At 40.5% G+C, this 24,824-nt stretch overlaps 1 long non-coding RNA gene across 2 annotated transcripts in view; it reads left to right on the top strand.

Annotated features, from left to right (window-relative positions):
* LOC130368370 (uncharacterized) overlaps positions 1–24,391 on the top strand; it is a 58,996-nt gene extending 34,605 nt beyond the window's left edge. For both annotated transcript variants that reach the window (XR_008892435.1, XR_008892434.1), the window contains exon 8: positions 23,305–24,391. This is a non-coding gene — a long non-coding RNA (uncharacterized LOC130368370). The remainder of the gene's footprint in view (positions 1–23,304) is intronic.
* The last annotated feature ends 433 nt before the right edge of the window (positions 24,392–24,824 follow it).

The following is a 24,824-nucleotide window of genomic DNA, read 5'->3' as shown; positions in this document are numbered from 1 at the left end:
GGGTAAAATGGGAAAAACTGATAATTTTCATTTTTATTGGGGGAGGGGATTTTTAACTTTTTTTTTAACTTTTTATTTTTACATTTTTCCCTTTTTTTTTTTTTTTAACACTTTTTTATGTCCCCATAGGGTACTATCTATAGCAATCATTTGATTGCTAATACTGTTTAGTGCTATGCCTAGCGCATAGCACTGATCACTATTATCGGCTATCTTCTTCTCTGGTCTGCTCGATCTCAGACCAGAGCAGGAGACTCTGGAAGATGGACTGTGGCATGTTATGGGACCTCTGTCCGCCATTACAGATGATCAGATCCCTGTGGCAGTGCTGCGGGCGATCCGATCATCTATTTTAACATGCGCATTGCCGCAGATGCCATGATCTGTACTGATCACGGCATCTGAGGGGTTAATGGCGGGCATCCGCGCGATCACGGATTTCGGACATTACCGGCGGGTCCCTGGCTGCTGCTAGCAGCCGGAACCAGCTGTTTATGACGCGAGCACCGCTCCGTTTCTCGCGGGCATACACAGGACGTAAATGTATGTCCTGGTGCGCTAAGTACCGCCACACCAGGATGTACATTTACGTACATGGTCGTTAAGGGGTTAAACACCAAGACCCAACTGTGTCTCTATCTGTGCATCAACCATAGCATTGTTTCTCTCCTCCTACCCAAGTGAGGAGCATTTCCCTTGGCAGCTGCCTTTTCTGCCTATCCCTCGATCTGGCCTTATGCTGGAGAAGGTAATAGGGTATAAGACAGAAGTGCACTTACACTATAAGTATTACTGAAAAACATTAGTGTCAGTACACACAAATACACTTGCACTGCATAGGTTATGATTTACACACACACATATATATATATATATATATTTTTTTTTTTTTGATTTTTTTTTTTTACAATGTTAAGCAATTGTGTGTCCTAGTTATATGTTATTGATGTAATATGGACAAGTCTACTACATCAGTGTAATATGTGTCTGAAAAATATACTACACACAATCCAAAAAATAATCTCTGTTGCCTGTTAATGTTGATAGACATGTACAGCGACGTGACTGCATCTGCCCAACGTTCTCTTTCCTGCAGACAAGCCTGGTAATTTATTGTTGTTGTACACACACAAATAAACAGGATTGTCCCTATAGACACCATGTTGTAACCACATCATTAGTCCAAACACAATAATGGTTACACTGTGCCACTGTTGTTGGTGCACACAATAGAAGCCTGTATGGTGTGTTTTATAGGGACTGACATTCAACCACAAGGCCAGATCTGAGTAAATGTTTTTTTTTACAAGTCCTCCTAAGTTCTTCGGTCCCCATGACTGTTGGTTTGTCAGACAGCTGCAGAGTCTGTTAGTAAACACTTTCGTGGGTTAACAATTTTATTCAGATCTCCTCCTCCCCTTCCCCTTTTCTCTATGATAGCACAATGACAGCATTGTTAAGGGAGGATTTGAATGAGGGGTCTCTGGGCATGTTCCCAGCATTGTCAGGGGGTGGGAAAAAATGGTCCAGCCAGAAGAACCAGACCAGACTCAGACAGATGCCTAAATTAGCAACAAAGCCTTTTTCAATGTCCCCCCAGACAAGGCTGGCTTGTTTGTGTGTATGTGTGTGTGTGCGCGTATATGTGAGAGTGTGGGGCGAGCTTTATCGCTGGTTGCATGTCTGCCCATGTTAATTAGTTTCTTGCATGCATGTCTGATAGGGTGCCAATGAATATTTTGTCCCTGCACTAGGCAAAGCTTATGTGATTGGAATGGGGGAAGGGGGCTGGGGACTGTGCTGAATACAGCAGACACACATTTTATATTGTAATAAATTAAGCTGAAAAAAAAAGTGAAGGAAAAACATCGTACACATTCCCTAAAAAAAACCTTGTGCTATTGTGTCTTTTTTTAAATAATTATATCTTTTCTTATTACCATTTAATTTTAGTTTACATTTTTTTTTATTTGCCATTAAAATTTACAACAGCCTATAGAAATTTAGTATACTGATTTCTCCTCTGATAGTTCATGATGATATACATATATTAAATAGTGTAATAATTCAGTCTAAATTCGGTCACTTAGTTACTAACTTCTAGATTTGATAATAAATCATTCAATTCTGTCCAGGTGGGTATTTCTTTTACTGTATAGTCACACGTTTATCTGAATATGGTTGGCAGGAATGGAACTGTTTCTGGTCCTAGTCATTTCTGCCATGATTCTTCCTCATGTGGACAGCTCCTAAATGTCCGACAATGTGTTTTTATTCGGTATTATTGAAATTCGGACCAGTCAATTATTTTTTGTTTCATAAACTAACATCAACAAACAATATCCTATATTAATGTGTGAAATGTATGCCAGAAAGACGCTCTTTAGGCATGGACTTGATCTATAGATATCCATGGATATGCTACAGAATACCTATAGTTTTATTTTTCTGCAAACCTAACATATCTGTCTGATGTGGCTCATAAATGTGATGCCAATTGAGCCACATAGGGCAATTGTACCCAGGAATTGCATGACCAAGGAAGTAGTAAAGAGAATCAATGTCTATATTTGATTTACCTTTCACAGTCTATGTTTGGTTCCATGGACATTATGTTGAAGAAAAGCAAATTTGATATACAGTCTCTTCAGCTAGTAGTAAATAGGCCTTAATATATATATATATATATATATATATATATATATATATATATATATATATATATATATATAGATGTCTAGCTAGATATGCTCCATTCCAGAAAATGTTAATGTCATCATAACAGCAAAACAGACATTTCAAGTGTTTCACTCCCAGCATTCTTAATGGAAATTTTTTGTATTTTTTTTCCCCAGCAGATTTTTGTGCAGCTGTATGTTTTCTTAAGATATAAAGAATTTTTGTTCCAATTTTTCAAAATGCACCATGCTCTAGTTATGGTATTTTTTCTGGATTTTCCCCATAAGCTTCTTTATAGGAATTAAAACAACATATGTTACCAATGGCTTAAATTGAAAATATACCACCAAAAACACTTTTAAAAAACATTGAAAAAGGAGAACAAGTATGTGTAATAAAGGGTTGGAACAAGTATGTCTAATAAAGGGTTGGAATTAATTTTGGCAGCTTTTGGATTGATATGACTTTTGTTCAGGATGCATATATCAGAATCTATAGTCGCCTTGTAAACCCATGTTGATGTGCCTCTGATAAATGAACGTAGCTTAAAAATAAATAAAAAAAGCCCTTTTTCCAATGCCCTCTGGAGCGGCAGAATGCCTGTGCATGCCCCACTTCCATACATATACTGGCCTTCATTCATTAACAGATGTTGACCCCGTATCTTCACCAGTTAGATCCACTTGTCCGCCTTGAACATCAAGCTCTAGCTCATTAAATAGGGTCTTCAGGGCTTCATCATCCATATATAATTGGTGAATGCAGCAATGTCTGAAGAATTCCAGGGCTGTGTTTGCATCCAAATAGGGTTCCCAGAGTCCTGTATGCTTCATAGCGGTGACTCTTATGAACACTGAATAAGTGACCAGTACAAAGATCTCTAGTGATCATTTGGAGCGTGCGTTTTAAAAAATTGGGTTGGTGGGAAGTGTAGGTACACATGCCTTATTTCTCTGGGACCATGCAATTACGGAGTTTACCAATGAGGGCCAATAGAAACAAATAGCACTTATTTTATTATTCTAAATTATTATTACTATTTTTTTTTTTTGAGACCAGATACATAATGGAAAATGTAATACTCTTATGTAAAGCTGTATTATAGCTCCAAATATCCTGAACCCAAATCTGATTTAGGTAAAAGGGAAGTAAATATGTGAGTGCTCTGCAACAGAGAAATGAAATGATAAAATAAAGGATGGAAGGCACGGGAGGGGAGGAAATATGACATGAACAGGAAGATGAAAGGACTCCAAGCTGTCACTATATCTGAAGAGCTACTGTAACCGTCAAATTGTGGGGAGATTGGCAGAGCACTTCTTAATTTATGTCTGCTGCTATTGTACAGATGCCCAGCTTTAATTTATTCTAGGGGGCGATGGGGATGTGGGGGGGGGGGGGGGGGGGTCTTGGAGGGGACTGGAGCACGTATTCTAATGGGGGTTGTGGAGGAAAGAACGGATTCTCTTCCTCACCACTGCCATACCATCAATGTATTCATATTGTGTGTATATTCAGTAGGGAGGAACAGCAGTGTTTGCTGGAAGCTCAGCCTCACTGGAATACACACACCCCTCTCACATCATTGGATTAAGTCAGACATTTTGAACTGCTGGCATATAAGACTAGTTATGAGTATGTGTGAGAGCTGGAAACTGTAGAGACAGGTATTTTTAGCTGTTGACATGTTGCATATTACTAATCCGGCCATTCTGTTGCTGAGCCAAATGCCTTTGTAGGTATCTACAAACAGGAGATGCTATTACTCAAGTGTAATGGATTTCCCTTGTATATTTGTTTGCCAAGTATTCATGGTTATTATGGTTATTGTTTGTGCATTGTCGCACAGTGGATGTGTAAACTGTTATGGTATATCTGGATAGAAATATACAGGGGCTATATGGTCAGAGGCATTGTGTTCTTTATACCCACAGGTGTGTTAGACTGGGTTAACATTTATCTGCCGTTCTGGCATCATCCCTGATGGGAATGGATGGGAATGGCAGATACCACAAGCTACCCTATATACTCGAGTATAAGCCGAGTTTTTCAGTACGATTTTTCGTGCTGAAAACGCCCCCCCCCCTCAGCTTATACTCGAGTGAACTCTCTGCCTGTCAATCCCTTCTCAGTGGTCTTCAACCATCGGCTGTCTGGGCATGCTGGGAGTTGTAGTTTTGAAACACCTGGAGGTCCGCAGGTTGAAGACCATTGCGGCCTTCGTCATCATCCAGACCCCCCCCTTTAGTTTTCCACTCACCTCCCCTCGGTGGGAAGGAAGGGTGATTTGTTTCGGGCCATCCATGCTGCAGGGACTGTCCGGTGGTGAGGGTTAGTCGTTCCAGGCTGTCCATCTTCACCGGGAGGCCCTCTTCTCCGCTCTGGGCCCGGCCCCGGACTAGTGACGTTGCCTTAATGACGACGCACAGGGATGTCCGTCCCTGCGCATGAACATCCCTGTGTGTCGTCGTCAAGGCAACGTCACTAGTCCGGGGCCAGGCCTGGAGCGGAGAAGAGGGCCTCCCGGTGAAAATGGACAGCCCGGAATGACTAACCCTCCAGCATAGATGGCCCGGAACAGCTCACCCTTCCTTCTCACTGAGGGGAGGTGAGTAGAAAACTAAAGGGGGGGTCTGGATGATGACGAAGGCCACAGTGGTCTTCAACCTGTGGACCTCCAGGTGTTTCAAAACTACAACTCCTACCATGTCCGGACAGCCGATGGCTGTCAGGGCATGCTGGGAGTTGTAGTTTTGCAACATCTGGATGTCCGCAGGTTGAAGACCACTGATGAAGGGATTGACAGGCGGTGATGATATAGGGGAGGGGGGAGTGATGACAGTGGTCTGGATGATGACAGGGGCGGGATGATGACAGTGGTCTGGATGATGACAGGGGGGGGATGATGACAGTGGTCTGGATGATGAAGGGGGGGATGGGGACAGGCGGTGATAATGACAGGCGGTGATGATAAAGGGGGGGTGATGACAGGGTGATGATGAAGGGGGAGGATGATGAAAGGGTGATGATGAAGGGGGGGATGATGACAGGGTGATGATGACAGGCGGTGATGATGAAGGGGGGGGTAATGACAGGGTGATGAAGATGGGGGTGTAAATGATGGGGGTCTGGATGATGACAGAGGGGGATGATGACATGGGGGGATGATGTATTTCCCACCCTAGGCTTATAGTCGAGTCAATATCTTTTTCTGGGTTTTTAGGGTGAAATTAGGGGCCTCGGCTTATATTCGGGTCGGCTTATACTCGAGTATATACGGTAGATCTTTTGCATCTGATCACAATGCTGGACCTATGGACAATCTGGCATATTTATCACAGGCGTGAATTCATTCAGTGTTATTTGAGCTGGCTCTTGCAAGCTGGATGGGAAATATGCCGGATTCTGGATGAATGGCAATGAGGCCTTAGTAATTAACCCATGTAACATCATGTTTTAAAAAGGGGTGTAGGGGGATGAGTTATAGAATATAGCAAATGTATTATAAATGTATCTCACTTTTGCTGCAATATATATTGATGTAAGGTATACCTGACATTAGGAGAAGTAAGGAAACCAAAAGTGTGTAATGTGCCTGGTGCCAAATTTATTGTACTGTAGGTAACATTTTGGTGCTGTTTGCTGCATTTTACAACATCTTACAGAAATATCAATACATTTCTTCTAGTAGGTTAAGGAAACATATACATGAGGCTTTATAGATTATTCCTTTACCTCTTCAGCCATAGGAATGCATAGGGCTGCTGCTGCTGCTCAGTGTCAGTGCCCTAAGATCAGTTAAGCTCTACAATATAAAATTAAGAACAATTAAAAAAATTTGTAAAACAGCAAATACAAACCTCATATCCCCTTCTAGAATACTGACAATTAGTTGATCTGCAAATTTTGTGTTATTGCATTATAACTTATAATAGACATTTACAATAAGTTTTTATAAATGTTGGCTGTAAAAACATTTTGCCCGTTCAGTAAGCAACCAAATGAAATGAAAAATAAAATTACATCCACTCATCTAAGTTCTAAAATAAATGCAAGAAAGTCATCTGGTGTTTCAATGCATATACATTGAGAATAAGATGATTGAAGAGAAAGGCAGGCAATGAATGAGCGGACCTGCCATTATGTATAAAGTATAGCCTGGCACCTAGTCCTGACATTTAAATGAAAGGTGTACCAAGTCATAATGAAACTTAATGATGAATAATACTGTGGCCCAATGAAGGGGGCTGTTGTGCCTTTATTTACACATCAAGAGTTTGCAGGATGCAACAACTATTGTGGCTTTGTGACATACCTGTTATTAGTACATAACAATTTTTCATGCTAGCAATGTTTTAAAAGCATATCAAATGACAACCGGGGCTTGCTGGCTCACTCTGACACATGATTTCAATCTACTTCAAATTGCTTGGCTAGCAGTTCTTAGGGAGCAAAGTGGAGCCAGAGCAACCAGATAAAATACAACTCGCACAGCTTTACAGCTACAACTAAATTCAACCAGCTTCTACTTTTCTCCAACTAAAATATATGACACATAGCATGTTGCCGTAGTCTTTGTATGCAGGTACCATTGCCATCGCATCGAGGCCAGTAACGAAGGAAGTTAATATCATTGATTATTTGATGACAATGGCACCTGTCACAGGACAGGATATATAAGACAGCAGGTGATCAGTCAGCTCTTAATGTTGATGTGTTGGAAGCAGGAAAATAGGCAAATATAAGTACCTGAGCCTCTCTGACAAGGACTAATTTGTGACGGTTAGGGGAATGGGTCAGAGCATCTCCAAAATTGCAGTCTTGTGCTGTGCTCCCAGCATGAAATGGGTGGTACATACCAAAAACAGTTCCCCCTGGCCTTTCCTGTGTCTAGAATCCCTTAACATGTATCTGCACTGAAAACAGAAAATAAAGATTGAATGAAATTATTTTTGGTAAGTGCCGTGAAGACTTCTTTCTCTATTCCTTTTGGATTATCTACTGGTGAACTCACAACTGGTCCGGACCAGTCCCACAAAAAAGTTATGGCAGCACCGTTAGCTGAAAAAGTTAATAGATATAAAGTTAAATGCCTTTTAAGAATAACCCAGACCTCTGGGTCAGTGCTTCCACAGTCCACATTTATCAGCAATAGCTCCAAAACCTGAGCAAGTTTCCAGTAGCTCCATCTCTTTCTACATTTTACAAATGCAATGATTGGAGACTTTGCTCAGGCCTCCTCTGCTCACATACTCCATGGCAATGCAAGTGTAACACTCACGTTTCAGAAGACAGGAACCCCGGTGGATGTGGATCCGCTGGACCTGTGTGGCAGATTACTAGAGCCTGCCGCAAAGAGGGATGGACTTGCTGCGGCAGGCGGCACCCAGGTCGCTACCCCTGTCCCAGCCCTCTGGCAGCAGAAGGTAACGGGCCCATGCACTCACGGCCAGCGTGTGTGGCCGGAGTGCATAACGTATCAGCAAGTAGCTACTCCTCACTGGATGTCCCTGGTAAAACCTCTACTGTGTAACATTTCTCTTGGCCCATCCTGACAAGGGTTCTGGCACAAGGCTTAGGAGGACAATTCTGACCACCACCCTTATCACCACATCAGCATTAGGCTCTGCATGGCTCTTCAGTGATGCTCAGCACCTCTTTCTCCTGCAAGCTGGCACCTGGGAAACTGTCCAGTAACTCTGACAAGGTATAGCATCACTGTGCACAGGACCGCCAGCCCTTTATACCAGAAGAGTAAACAAAGTGCACAACAAATGTGGAGCACTGTAAGACTGAGTGTTTCTTAATGATCCTTAAGAGAAAATCAATACCTTGAAACCAAGCCACTTAGAAAATAAGAAAGATTTCTTGTCCTCAGGAAAGTATAGAATAATAAAAGCCTAATAAATGAAAGAGATAAAGTAAAGGTTTACAAAATAAAATATAAAATAGTAGTGAAGTAACAATTCACTCAACTTGATTCCAAACTTGGAGGAGCAATGGGTCTTGGACAGGAAGGTAAAGCATCAAAAACCATGGTCACCAAACGAGAACTCTTGCTGTTGGGAGTTGGAGTCTCGAATGATATATAATTCCTTTGCAGGAAATCATGGGCTCAGGCAATGATACCCTAGATCAAACCCCTTTCACTACTACTACAACTATGATAGTAAGAATTATAAGAAATGCAAGAAATGCATGACCTATTTGGAGTGAAAGATTTTTCAAAACCTGTCCAGAGAAATCATCTTATCATCTTATGTCTTTCCTTTTTGAAAAGGCCTTTGAAAAATAATAGCAGCGATCTGATTGGTTGCTGTGGGCAACTCAGCAACTTTTCCTCTGGACAGGTTTTGATTCAAAGAGTAAATTGTGATTTTACGCAAAATAAAAAGAGACACAACCTTGATACAACAGGCACACACCCAGGGCACATAGCATGTTCATGGTCTACAATATGTAACATGCAGCCAGATCCATTCTTCCCAATGGCACTTAAATATATTTGGGGGTGGATCAGAAGCAGTTAACTCAGAATTCTCTTTACATTACATTATTCCCTCTTGTAGTTCTTAAACCCATCTCCAATATCTACACCTCAGCGCAATTTATGCCAAGAATATAAACAGCCTACTCAAGAGCACTCATCAAAGTTCATCCTTCGGAATAAGTGGCTGCTATACTTCATGGTTTGGAGGCTGACTTGTAGCACTTTGTTTAGTGTTTCGTGTTGGATGCGCGATCTTAGAGAACAGGAGGGGAAAAAATTAAACATAAACACGATGACAGGTTTCAGTATCAATAAAAACTCAAAGCAATAAGATATAAAGCTGTCTTTACCACTAAATGATATGGTGTAGTTATTAATATGTGAAAGGTATTAGATTTCCCCCTTGAGAAAATACGTGTTAACGTAGCCTTATTCTTTTGCAACAATCTGTGAGTGGATTTCACTTTCTGACCTAAACATTGTATCAAAAAGCACCAAATTTATTTAGAGGGCTGTACATCTTAATAAATAAATGTGCTGCAAATTACTTCAATATATGCATTGGAGTAATTTGCAGCAAAGGTATTCAAAAACATACTGGCATATATAAATCTGAAAAGAAAAGCCATAGTTACCTACTCTCATTCCCCCTGCTGATTCCTCACAGCTTCTGTTTGGCTGGTCTCCTCTGCTGGTCCCCCACAGCTCCTGTTTATCTCCATTCGTTCCCCTGATCTCCTGTCTTTTCGTGAGAAGAGCGATCGGTGCAGGACCTGCTCTCTGAAGCAATACCCTGGCTGAAATGGGCCATTGCAACAGCCAGTGATTGGCTAATAGAGAGGGGGCCCAGCTCTGATTGCTCCTTTAATAAGAACCTTTGGCGACAAGAACCTTTGCATGGTGTCACATTCAGAGAACAGGGGTAGAAAATAGGCCCGAAGGGCTGTAGGGAATGTATGTTTTTTTAATGACTTTCTGTTGAATTTTTTGATTCATGGTTTTATACCATAAAAGACTGATACCTTTCATCCTTCTTTTACACACCTGTTCACTTGTAGAAATGTGGTCATTTGTACACAGTGGGCCTCATTTAGTAAGCTGAAACTGACCAGTTTTTGTCTGGTCATTTTGGCGCAGAGTGTCTGAGACATGTCTGCGCCAGTCTGCGCCAGTGTGCACCTGGAAAATCCGACAAACCCGACATTGCACTGTGAAAAGCAGAAAAGGGGGCGTGGTCTATCACAAAGGGGGTGTGGCCGGCCCAAAAAGGGGCCTAGTTTCACAACCCAACCGATTTACTATTGAATTCACAGAAAATCCTGTGGGTAAATGGCTGGAAATATCCACCTAGAAAAAAGCTGGTCAGAAAATGTTCCCGACTTTTCCCAATAGTAAACAGAGTGGAATCCTACAAGTCTGAAACAACTTTTCCCACTAGTAAAAACCTGACACTCTTAGTAAATGAGGACCAGTGTTGTTCTAACGTATCTCAAGCTTAGCAGAGGAATTGTCTGTACTCTGGGAGCCCAACCTCTGACAAAGCAGCACTTATCTGTTTTGTCATAATTGCATACACAGGCAATATAAATAGGTGCTAATAGGTTTTTGTAAAAGTACCAAAATACAGTGTTTTTTTTTTGTTTCAGATGAGGTGTTCTATTCTGTTGGACCTCCTGGGTCTTGTGACTTGGTTTACCAGGAGATTGTATGATTCTCTGGTGGCGCAACCATTCCATTAAAACTTTAAGCACGTTGTACAGAATGATTTTTTTTATTATCTAAGAGCCGAGGAACGTGCTCTCGAATCACCCAAAGTGCAAGAAAAAGTGTGTTACACTAAATAATATGTGCACAAAGGATGTGGTATATTGTAAGCCCTTCTCCGATAGGAGAGAGGCCCCCCAGCAAACCTTACCCTTCTCCTCCGGACCAAAAGGTACCTGCGAGGTTCCAGGTTTGATGTCCCTTTTCACCGAAGCTCCTAAGGGACCACAAATGCTCCCGGCATCCCCCTTGGCATTGGTACCCTGCCCATGTAGGAGTACCCAGGGTTTTTGCAGGGAGGTGCGGAACCTAATGGCCACACACACCTCCCCTAGACCGCTAAGAGGGACACCCAGAAGGGCTACCACATCCTAACAATCATGTGGACACACAACATGCAAAAAGTGACACAGTGACAAAAAGGAAATAAGTGAATGTGTGCAGATATACTGCCCGGACAACCGGCCGGATCTATAAAAATATCTCTGATCCTAGCCAGAAGGCCGGGAATCAAGAGGTGAGTGCCACAAGGTCCTCCACCAGTATGTCAACAACAGTCATATATTTTGACTTTGTTATACGATAGCAGCCACCTGCTCTCATCTACAGTGAGATTTGGCCATAACCTTTAGATTGTTTTGGAACTTTCTCTTTTTCGGCCTTTTGTTATTGTAGAATTGGAACATGCTAGAATGTATGTCAGCATGTTCCAAGTAACTCCATTAAATTAATTTTAAAACTGATTTTTTAAAAATGGAGTCCAAGACAAGGTTCACATTGCCAATTCACCTGCCAAAGAATCAGATGACATCAGTTGGCACTAGGGTCACGCAGAATTAGCAAGAATATTCTTGCTGCTGAAATTCCATAGTGTGGACTGTGCAGCTGAATCCCATTGACAGCAATTAGATTCTGCTGCACTGGTGATGCATATGGTAGTGTATGAGTTGCTGCTTATATAGTCTTCTCTAGGGTGCACCTGCCCTGCCCCATCTTTTTTAATTGCACCATGTTCATAAGCCCTCGAGTACTTTTGCCAGTGGACAGGGATCAACGTAGACCCCTAACTGGTCTATTTTCACACAGCCGATTCATTTTTCAGCAGTTTTTCTGTGATATCAGACACCCCACAAGATCTCCCATTTTAGAGATGCTCTGACTCAGTAGTCAAGCCATCAGAATTTGGTCCTTGTCAAAGATGCTTACACCTTTAAAGTTGCCCATTTCTCTGGCATCTAACACATTGACTTCAAGAACTAAAAATAAGGGTCTATAATAATGGCAGCTAGAGTCCTTCACTTACCCTGGCACTAGATTATAAGACCCAAGCCACCTATCATGCTCTATAAATTCCATCATAGCACATGGGCTTGTTTTGTTAGTCATTAAAAAGAACAATATTTTTCTTTTACCTAAACCTTTTTTTTTTATATAAGAAGGCAGATTCTTTACTTACATGGTCTTCATTATGAGGCGCAAATTGCTTTGCAAAGTCTTTACCATGTTGATCTAAAAAAGATATGCCTGTGGGGATAAAAAAAGAATTCCATATGTAGAAAGCTTCTTAATGAATATGGGGATAATGTATTTTCTCTGGATAGGCTGGATGGCCCAGTTAAAGTCACGTAATCACTCTGTGCTTTTCCGTATCAGAAGAGGATGGTTAACCCTTTCGTTGCACAGAGACTAAGAGACCGTAAGCTGCACAGAAATTCTGGTGCAGCTGCATGGTTCATTCCGGTGGAGTATCTCACCGCTCTTGTTGTCTATCAGGGTAGTCTTGCATGGTTAAGATACATGTAGATAATATCTCTAGCACTTCATTAATAAAGGAATAATTATCGGGCCACCTGTGCATTTCCAGAATGTGATGGGAGTGACAATGAGATCTGGCGCCATTGCAATTCACTGCTGTATCTGTAAATGTAGCCAGTCTCTTAGGATTAAATTCACCACTAGTTGTACATTTCCACACCTTATTCTGCTTCTTTTAGATTAACTGGATGATTTGTTCTTAGCTTATATTTCTGGTTTCCCTCCAGGTGACGCTTAGCAACATTTAGTCATCGTGCCCACTGGCACAAATAGAAGTGGGAAGGATTACAGGAGGATCTACAGGGTAGATCTACATTTCAGATCCAAAGTGTCCTTGTTTATAACCTGAATTTGGAGATTGTATCATTCTAATTGATGTTTCCAAGTTAGTGCTGGTCATTTCAATTGCTGGGTATCAAGGAAGAAAGGAGATATTGAGAATGGCTAAGCCTTTTTACGAGACTTCCACACGAAACACTTCAGTATGTTAAATGGGTTTGTGCAGAAGAAAAGAGTGGGCGTTCCTTTGCATGCTTCCAAGCTCAGCTGTGGCCCTGTCCGTTCTAATCTGCAGATAAGGGTGATAATCCACGGATGGGCTGTTTGGGGCTTTGTGCCAGTAACAGCAGAGAATTTAAGGCAGAGTGGCATGTAAAGCCAGGGATGAGACCTTATGCGTGGCTTTGCATCTCTTGCTGGTGTGAGCACAGTGCGTGGAATTGACTCGTGTGCGTTTGGATTTTATTAGGATCTTATGCTGAAGGAGAAAACCGGGAGGTAGATATGAGGCATGTTAGGTACAAGTAAAAAAAAAAAATGGGAGTGTACATGATCATCACTTATCTGTACATATGTTACGTTGCATTGAACAGAAATGATTTAATTCACAAATATCTAGCCCTTATGATGCTTAAAATCCATTAAAATCAAGTTTTTTTTTAATAACAGCGTGCAGATATACAGGTCAGAAAGTGTATTTTTTAATGTACATTTTTACCAATTTATACTGTATTGTTTTACTTTGCATGCCCATTTCTTAACAGGGTCAGACCCCTCTATTATGTGGGTACAGTGGTTTGTTCCTCCATGATGCAGGCAGCTGAGCAGACATGCCCTGCACATTGTGGAACAGACCACTGCACACACAAAAGGGGGGAGGGGTGCCTTGTGCTAAGACATTTTTAGTGAAGTCAGTCACCTGAAAATCCCATCCATCTATAGGCAGTGTAAAGCAAGGTAATAACAATACACAGATACAGCCATGGCCCTAAATGTTGGAACCCCTGAAATTTTTCAAGAAAATTTAGTATTTCTCACAGAAAAGGATTGCAGTAACACATGTTTTGCTATGCACATGTTTATTCCCTTTGTGTGTATTGAAACTAAAGCAAAAAAGGGAGGAAAAAAAGCAAATTGGACATAATGTCACACCAAACTCCAAAAATGGGCTGGACAAAATTATTGGCACCCTTTCAAAATTGTGGATAAATGAGATTGTTTCAAGCATGTGATGCACCTTTAAACTCACCTGGGGCCAGTAACAGTTGTGGACAATATAAAAATCACACATGAAAGCAGATGAAAAGGAGAGAAGTTCACTTAGTCTTTGCATTGTGTGCCTGTGTGTGCCACGATAAGCATGGACAAGAGAAAGAGGAGACGAGAACTGTCTGAGGACTTGAGAACCAAAATTGTGGAAAAATATCAACAATCTCAAAGTCACAAGTCCATTTCCAGAGATCTAGATTAGCCTTTGTCCACAGTGTGCAACATTATAAACAAGTTTGCAACCCATGGCACTGTAGCTAATCTCCCTGGGCATGGATGGAAGAGAAAAATTGATGAAAGGTGTCAACACAGGATAGTCCAGTTGGTGGATAAGCAGCCCCAAACAAGTTCCAAAGATATTCAAGCTGTCCTGCAGGCTCAGGGAGCATCAGTGTAAGCGCAAACTATCCGTCAACATTTAAATTAAATGAAACGCTATGGCAGGAGACCCAGGAGGACCCCACTGCTGACACAGACATAAAAAAGCATGATTGCATTTTGCCAAAATGAACTTGAATAAGCCAAAATCCTTCTGGGAAAGCATTTTGTGGACAGAGGAGATCAAGATAGAGCTTTTTGGTAAAGTACATCATTCTACTGTTTATCGAAAACGGAATGAGGCCTATAAAGAAAAGAACACAGTACCTACAGTGAAATATGGTAGATGTTCTATGATGTTTTTGGCTTGTTTTGCCGCCTCTGGCACTGGGTGCCTTAAATGTGTGCAAGATATCATGAAATCTGAGGATTACCAACAGATTTTGGGTCGCACTGTACAGCCCAGTGTCAGAAAGCTGGGTTTGCGTCCGAGATCTTGGGTCTTCCAGCAGGACAATTACCCCAAACATACGTCAAAAAGCCCCCAGAAATGGATGGCAACAAAGCTCTGGAGAGTTCTGAAGTGGCCAGCAATGAGTCCAGATCTAAATCCCATTGAACCCCTGTGGAGAGATCTTAAAATTGCTGTTGGGAAAAGGCGCCCTTCCAATAAGAGAGACCTGGAGCAGTTTGCAAAGGAAGAGTGGTCCAACATTCCGGCTGAGAGGTGTAAGAAGCTTATTGATGGTTATAGTAGGCGACTGATTTCTATTATTTTTTCCAAAGGGTGTGTAACCAAATATTAAGTTAAGGGTGCCAATAATTTTGTCCAGCCCATTTTTGGAGTTTGGTGTGACATTATGCCCAATTTGCTTTTTTTCCTCCCTTTTTTGGTTTAGTTCCAATACATACAAAACGTGTTACTGCAATCCTTTTCTTGAAAAATTTCAGGGGTGCGAACCTTTACGGCCATGACCTTTCTGTTAGAGTACATTTCCCAGTGAATCTACATACACCATAAAAGGTCCCCTGAAATCCCATTACCAAACTTCACTTTTCTGGTGGATTTAGCCATGAGATTGGACATGTTAAATCTTTCAGAGGGATCTAACGTGTGAACTAATCAGCAGAATGCCATTAAAATCAATGGCAGGCTGCTGCCAGAGGATTTTTTACTTGGAATCCCAAAAGGAACCACCATAGTGTGAATGGAGCCTTACTATAATCCTTTCTTTTTCACTGCCCTGGGTAATTGACCAAAGATGGAGTATATGGAAGAGACACTGGCTTTAATGCAAACATTTTTATGCCGGAATCACACATGGCAGTTTTTAATTGAATTTGAGGCACGTCAAAAGTCATAAGTGGATCCAGTAAGAAGTCCTTTACTTTATGTTTGACTAGCTCAAACATTGCATGAAAAACTTCACATAAAATGCATCTTTGTTACCAGTCTCAAAGCAACATTAAAGGGGTTATCCAGGAAAAAACTTTTTTTTTTTTTTTATGTATCAACTGGCTCCAGAAAGTTAAAGGGGTTCTCGGGTGCTTACACATCTTATCCCTTATCCAAAGGATAGGGGATAAGATGCCTGATCGCGGGAGTCCCGCAGCGGCATCCCGTTTGTAATCAGTCACCGGAGCGTGTTCGCTCCGGGTCTGATTACGGACGACCACCGGGCCGGCGGTGTGTGACTTCACGCCTCCGCCCCAGTGTGACGCCACGCTCCGCCCCTCAATGAAAGCCTACGGGAGGGGGCATGACAGCTGTGCCACGATCAGGCATCTTATCCCCTATCCTTTGGATAGGGGATAAGATGTGTGAGCACCGGAGAACCCCTTTAAACAGATTTGTAAATTACTTCTATGAAAAAATCTTAATCCTTTCAGTACTTATGAGCTTCTGAAGTTAAGGTTGTTCTTTTCTGTCTAAGTGCTCTCTGATGACACGAGTCTCGGGAACCGCCCAGTTTAGAAGCAAATCCCCATAGCAAACCTCTTCTAAACTGGGCGGTTCCCGAGACACCTGTCATCAGAGAGCACTTAGACAGCAAAGAACAACCTTAACTTCAGAAGCTCATAAGTACTGAAAGGATTAAGATTTTTTATTAGAAGTAATTTACAAATCTGTTTAACTTTCTTTAGCCAGTTGATATATAAAAAATTTTTTTTCCTGGATAACCCCTTTAATATGAAGTTAGTTTGTTAGCATTGTTGATATTTTGTTTCTATACACTCAGAAAGATGTGCTAGATTTTCAAACATCCTAAAGCATTATTATAAATCTGCTGCAATATTGGGATATATTCACAAACTTAGTAGTATATTTTCCTCATGCTTAATGGGCAAAAATGTAGACCAATTTACATATTTACATATTTGACAGCCTAATACTGTCTGGTCTAAGCTTACACTGTCTAAGAATTACACACTTTTTATTTATTTATTTATTTATTTATTTATTACTTCCAATGTGTTAGAAGCTGAAAATGGACATGTGTAAGGATCTGAACAACTTTGGCAAGGGCCAAATTGTAATGGTTAGATGCAAAGGAAAGCATCTGCAAACTATCAGGTATGGTGGGGTGTTCCTAATAAGCAGTGGTTAGTACTTACCAAAAATGACCCAAGGAAGGACAGCCAGTAAACCAGCAATAGGGTTATAGATGCCCTAGGATTCTTGATACACGTAGGATGTGAAGGCTAGCTTGTCTGGTCTAACAGAAGATTTAATGTAGCACCAATAGCTAAAAAAAGTTAGTGCTGGCTATAATATAAAGGTGTCAAGATACACAGTGCATTGCAGCTTGGGGTGTATGGGGCTGTCTATTTGCAAACTAGTCAGAGTGACCATATTAACTGCTGTCCACTGCCGAAAGCCCCTACAATAGACGCATGAGCATAGACTATAGAAAAATGGAAGGAGGTGGCCTGGTCTGATTAATTATGTTTTCTTATAAATTGTGTGGACAGCTGAGTTACTTATTGAACATATGGTACCATGGTGTATCATTGGGAGAAGACAAACCATTGGATGAAGTGTGATGTGATGCTCTGTGCAATGTTCCGCTGGGGAACCTTGTGTCATTCATGTGGATGGTACTTTGACATGTAACACGTACCTAAACATTGTTGCAGACCCCTTCATGCCAATGGTATTTCCTAAGGCAGTGCCTTCTTGCGGCAGGAATATTCTTCAGATCTCTGATATTTAGATCATATTGTGCATGTGAGTGTTGTTCTGGAAAAGAAGCCCAATCTATGAGACATGGCTTGCAATTTACAGGACCTAAAGGAGCTGCTGCTCATATCTTGGTGTCATATACCACAGGACATCTTCAAAAGTCTTGTGAAGTCTGTACCGAGATAAGTCAGAGCTTTTTTGGCGTCACAAGCGGGACGTACACAATATTAGGCAGGTGGATTTAATGTTATGGCTGATTACTGTGCATTCTCTTTCCAGTTCTACATAATAAATGCAGTCTTTACACATTTACTAAATTTACATTCCCACCACTCTAAAAGCCAGTTAAGCACCTGCATAAGTTGGATCTCAGTTTAATGACTAGGTTCCTGTAAAGAGTTTTGACATGGTTTGGCCACATTATGTGCCTAAAAGCTTCCAGTTACTGCAGCAAAATACATTAGAGACTTTAAAATCTGAGTAATGTGAATGGGTTTGTGTGCCGCTTCTGAAAAGGGAATATACAGAAAATGGTAGGTTTTTTATTTTTAATTTCAAGCATACACCCACATGAATTGCATGAGAAGTTCTTGTCATTGTGACAGATGAATGCAGCATGGAAAGAGTTCTCCAATGCTTGCAGACAGTCTCTCCCCCTAGCTGACTTCTCTGCAGAGCACAGACGGGATTCTGGCCCGGTCTCCTGTTCTGCCTGGTTGCCAGGGGAGATGCTAGGAAGGCCCTAAATATGCAAGGCAAAGGCTGGCCTGTCAAAGTGTCTGAGATGAGCCATAGCCCAGTCCCCCTGCAGCTGGTCTCAGACATGGCTCAGCCCTTGTCTGGGGCCTGGGAATGGCAAAGCCCAGTGAGGTTCAAGGGCAAACTTGATATTCATTAGTCAGGGGCCTTGATGTTCCCACTCTTCTCCTCCGTCTTTTTTTCTCTCTCCATCTTTGACACATTCCTCTGTGTCTTTGGTAGAGAAAAAAAAGAAAGACCCCCCCCCCCTCCACCACCGCTTTGTCTATTTGTCTACTTTACACAAGACCATGCATAAACTGTAGTATGAAACAAGGAGGCGAGGACAATGTCTGCAGAAACACATTGAAAGAAAGAAGCCGTAAACTTGCAAGGCTGTCTGCTCCCTTACAATCCGTAAACACCAACTTTGACTGACAAAATGGCCTTTTTTTATCTTAACCACGCAAGCGTTTTTTTCTCTCGCTCACATCATAATATTTTATCTGTATACAACAGGCTCACATGCAACACCATCTACAAATGACACCCCTTACCCCCACGGCTCTATGACGATTAATGTTTAGGCAGCAGGCAGATAGTAACTGTATACATACTAATGCATGAATTGTATGCCAAATGAAGATTAGAAATGTCCATACATGTATCTATACATCTCTACTGTCTGTGATGAATATTTATTGTAATGATTGCCACCACCATATTATATATATATATATATATATATATATATATATATATATATATATTATAATTTTTTTTTTTTTTTTTTTTAAATCATTTTAATTATTTAATATATTTTTAGCTAAACTGCATGGCTCAAAAAAAAAAAAGAAAAAAAAAAAAAAAAGAAAAAAAAACAGCTCCAGTATGCTACAGTGGGATAATGTAATGTGAAACATAACCATGAAATGTCCAGTTTGTCTTTTATTCATTTGTAGCAAATATTTAACCGCTCTTCTAAGCCGACTTCCCAGTAATTATCCAAGCCAGCCAGCACGTGTTATTAGTTTAAAATGATTTTTTCCCCTCACCAGGCCCCCGTAACAGAATAGAGGTGTAATTGTGCTAAAGAGTTAGCAGCGGAGAGCAGCTTTTGCACACATTTAAGTCTGAGGTCCTTAGATGGGGAGGGAGTATAAAGAACTTCATTTACATAAGCAGCATGTGTCTGCGAGAGAAAGAAAGATATCAGGGGTTGCGAAACTTAATCTAGACTTGAAGGAAAATAAGGGAGAGAGAGGGAGAGGAGGGGTGAAGAAAAACCTGATAGTCAAAGGGGTTTAGCTAAGTAACACCCTGGAGAGATTAAATTGTCCAGAAAGTTTCTCCCCATGATTTTGCGAAATGGGCAATGGGGTGTACAGAGGGGGTGGGGTGGCAACACCTCCCTAAGTGCATGAATGAGAAATAGGCGAAGAAAGAGATCTTTATTAGTTCGAAAGAAGGAAAATGTGCCAGTGCTTAGGAAATTAAAATCATATTCACAATATTTTGTGTGGGATGGCCAGATGCTGGAGGGGTGTTTGAAGGTTGGTACTTTTTGCATAACAATAGGAATAATTTTAGCAGATTGTACGCAGGTTGCGACTGTAGAAGACAAGGCGATGGCAGGGTTCTTAGTTCGGTGTAAATTAAATGCCCCATCACAGAATGTGGGTGAATGACTCACGCATGCAGTTGGAATCTAAGGCTAAGGACCACTCGGAAATGCACGGTCTCCATAGACGGCAATGCATTTCTGACTGGAATTCTCAGAAAGAATGAACAGGCTAATTGTTTCTGCAGATGCCAAAAGTGGAAATTTCCCCATGTGCACGATGCAGCAGAATCCCATTGAAATCAGTACGGGAGCTTTATCAAAATCAGTGCAGAGGAAAACCTAACCAGTTGCCCATAGCAACCAATTAGATTGTTTCTTTCATTTTTAGTAAAGGCCTCGAAAAATTTAATCAGCGATCTCATTAGTTGCTATGGGCAACTGGTCAACTTTTCCTCTGCACAGGCTTTGATGAATCTCTCCCAATGGGACTCTGTCGCAATATTTCTGCAGAATTCCGCTCGGAAATTCCTTCATATGAACATGGCCCAAGACAGTGTTTCCCATCCAGGGTGCTGAAGGCTGTCCGGACATGCTGGAGTTGTAGTTCTGCAATAGCAGGAGGCACCCTGGTTGGGAAACACAGATCTAAGACAAGAATGTAGCCAGGGCTACAGCTGCAGTATAGAGCAATACTTTATATGAAATCTTGTGGACTGTCACTCAACAGTTAAAATCAATCTTGCAGGGCTACAAGAAGTCGCAGTGTAGCCCTGGTCATACCCGGATAACACTCACCAATCAATGGTACCAGTCTGCATAGGCTTATTTGACATGTAGTCATAGAGTGAAAGTCAATGCACTTTGCCAGAGGGAAAGAATAAGATTAAGAAGGCAGTCCACATGTATGGGCGTAGATAACAAAGGTACATTTCTGGTAATACCATTTTGTTAGCCATCATTTTTCATATAGGTTTTTTTTCTTGATTGTGAGTATAACTTTACACACGTGTAAAATAGGATATAGATTTAAGGAAAGACAAATCATTTAACCATCCCGCCAAGCAAGGGACATACAACTACCCCAGGATGCAAAGGTGCAAAGTATCAGCTCCCTGTTTTATGCATTGACTGCCCTCAGCAAGAATAGGGACTTATTATGTAATTCTGCATAGTGGGGAATCGCCTCCAATACAAATCTTTCAAAATTACAGAAATACTGTATATCAGGAACTATGGAGGTTCGGCCATGTATCATGTTTAATATTATTAATGGATTATGTGTTATTTAATCAATTATGATTGCAGTTATAATATTGTAGAATAGCTGCCAACTGAGTATGCTGGTTGTACACTAAAAGCATATGGAACATATACATACATTTGGCTAGCAGAGAGGGGTTGCCTAAAGCTCATGGTCACCAATGTAAACTTTGTCATAGGCCATGCCATCTACTATGTACCATTTATTATAACTGTTTTCTCAAACCTTAAAGGGGTACTCCACTGGAAAAAAAATTTTTTTCATCAAGCGGTGCCAGAATGTTAAACAGATTTGTAAATTACCTCTATTAAAAAATCTTAACCCTTCCAGTACTTATCAGCGGCTGTAAGCTCCACGGGAAGTTCTTTTCTTTTTGAATTTCTTTTCTGCCTGACCACAGTGCTCTCTGCTGACACCTCTGTCCATTTTAGGAACTGTCCAGACTAGGAGCAAATCCCCATAGCAAACCTCTCCTGCTGTGGTCAGACAGAAAGGAAATTCAAAAAGAAAAGAACTTCCTGTGGAGCATACAGAAGCTTATAAGTACTAGAAAGATTAAGATTTTTTTTAATAGAAGTAATTTACAAATCTAAAGGCAAAGCGAAGATGTGATATTCAGCACTGCTTCTACTGGCTAAGCTGGACTGTGAGACGGATGTTCGACTAGGACGAACCTGTAGAGATGTGGTGGTGCTCTAATGTAGTGGCAAAGTTCAAACCTTCAATACAGTGGAGAGTTAGAAAAACATCGGCACTCACCGGTCTTCTCTTAAAAAGCTTCTTTATTGATACATACTCACAACATGAAATGCAGTCAGGGAGAGGGATCTGTGCAGGGGAGGTAAGTAGTAGGAAACAGACTCTGTTTCGCTCGTTACACGAGCTTCATCCGGCCATGGCCGGATGAAGCTCGTGTAACGAGCGAAACAGAGTCTGTTGCCTACTACTTACCCCCCCCCCCCCTGCACAGATCCCTCTCCCTGACTGCATTTCATGTTGTGAGTATGTATCAATAAAGAAGCTTTTTAAGAGAAGACCGGTGAGTGCCGATGTTTTTCTAACTCTCCACTGTATTGATAATTTACAAATATGTTTAACTTTCTTTAAAAAAAAAAAAAAAAAAAAAAGTCTTTAGTACCCTCTGTATTACTTGGCTAGGATTGACTCACATACTCTTCTTTAGTTTAATTTGCAAGTGACTCTTCTGGTGGGTACCCGCCTTTGGACCCCTGGCACATCAAAAATGTTTAATAATAATTTATTTTATATGATGTTTATGCATCTCAATAAATCTATTAACAGTAACTGAGCAATATATGCATCATAACATAATCTGGACTGAATTCAAGAAATTATATATTTGTGGTATAAGATGTATCTGGTGCATTGTTGAGGTTAGTTGTCATCCTTTTGCAGTAGATAGGTATTTAATTATATTATCAGGAGCACAATGGAGTTGACAGTTAGGAGGACATCAACTTCTGACTCGTTCCCACGGGTAGGAATTGTGTAGTAATAAGACAGAAGGGTCTAGTGGCGTCTGGTCAATATTGGCTGTAGGGGGCCCAGTGCTGATGGATAAATCCAGGCAAAGTTAACATGAAGATTAAAACATCACAGAATGGTTTGTATAGGCAATGTGATATGCAGGGTAATCCTGGTGTCCTGGGGTCTTCACTTCCCACATACATATTCTCTGTTCACAAGAAAACCTTGGACTTTGGAGATGATGATAAAATTCACAGAGGGAGAGGATTTATCTGGGGATAATGCATATGAGGAAGTGATGTCCATAAAATCCCCCACCCTAGATAATAGCAGGCCACAGGCAACTTCCATGTGATTGAATAGGTCCCAGGGCTGGGCTATGTGGCTGGAGTCTCTGTTGCTTCTATATGGATCTTTTAGTACTAAAGTGACCAGATCTTTATCTTGTCTTCTAGGTCTCCAAGATGAACCACCAAGTCTCTGCAAATGGTCTAGCATCTCCTAGCCAGTCGTATCAATGAACTGGAGAAGAATTATACAGAAAGAGAATTCCGACCTTTCCTATAGATTTAGTATCTAATTCTAAATTGTTTTGTATCATTATGGCTTTTTTTTTTATAGGATTGTTATCCGTATAATTGGTATTATTATTATTATAAATAACAACAACAACAATAATATATATAATATATGTATATTTAATTTTACAGTATTTATTCATTCATTTTTTAATCTATATATTTAAGTGTTAATTTCTTTATTCAGAAGATGCCATCAGGGCTTTTGTTTGATCATGTATTTATGTAACAGTTAAATGTACATTTTACCTTACTGCAATATTTTATTTTATTTTTTGGAATAAAGCAATTTTACTATTACATTTATCAAGCATTTTTTATTTTTTATAATATTGTAGTCTCATTGTGTAATATATTCTATGGACTATCATGTTGATCGAGTTACAGGATTGCAAACAGTACCGACACCTCACTAAGGTTTTCTTGCATGTTTTCTTAAATATAAGTATTCGTTGTAATTTTCTTTACAAATAAGATTCATCACTATCAATTGTTTAATCAGTTTCACAAAAATTATTATGAAACCAAAATATATAAAGTATGTTAGTGTAAATTTGCCCTTACACATGGTTTATTAGAATTCCTGATTAAAATAAAATTGGTAAATATAACATACAATGTGTCAATTCAAGACATTAATTCAGTCTATCTCTAGGTAACATCTACACTCAATGACCCAGAAAGAAAAGGTTGACATGGCCATTTTAATAAACTCTTCATCCAAAAGGGTCTCATCAATCATTGTCTGGGTTTCCTCAAGAAAGTTAAATTGTTCCGAACTTCTGCATTGAATTGAATTTAACTTTCATTCTGGGAAAAAAAAATAAACAAAAAGAACATATTGTAGATATGTAGACACTCTATATCGGACTGTCTCTTGCTGTGCCGCCAGCAATCATATAACTTCAGTTGTATATCTTCATGCCTAGCCTGCCATATGGTCGATACAATGGGAATAGTGACATAGCAGACCTATGGCTGTGAATAAAAATTGCAAGCACTCTTGAAGGATATGACAGAATTAGTAGGTAAGATATATATATACAGATTTACTTCAACTACTACCATTTCTAGTAATAAAAATCATCTTTACATAGCACTAATATATTCTGCAGGACTTTACAATACAGAGGCTTCATAGACAAAATCAGACATTACATAGTAATAAACTAAGTAACCAAGAGCAGTAAGGGCCCTGCTCACAAGAGCTTACAATCTAGGGGAAAATAAGGTGACACAAGTGGTAAAAGTATTTGATTTACACCATGGTCTAGAAATATTTTAGACAGAAAGGGGTAGTATAGCATGAGCCAATCATCAGCCAGTATTTGTTAGTATGGCTATACTGCTGAATGAATGGATGAGGTTCTGAGGAATAATAGTGATAAATAGACAAA

Source organism: Hyla sarda, chromosome 4 (assembly GCF_029499605.1).
Source record: "Hyla sarda isolate aHylSar1 chromosome 4, aHylSar1.hap1, whole genome shotgun sequence".
In the NCBI taxonomy this organism is placed as follows: domain Eukaryota; kingdom Metazoa; phylum Chordata; class Amphibia; order Anura; family Hylidae; genus Hyla; species Hyla sarda.
The sequence above is the reverse complement of the archived record's forward strand: the minus strand, read 5'-3'. Positions and strand labels throughout refer to the sequence as shown.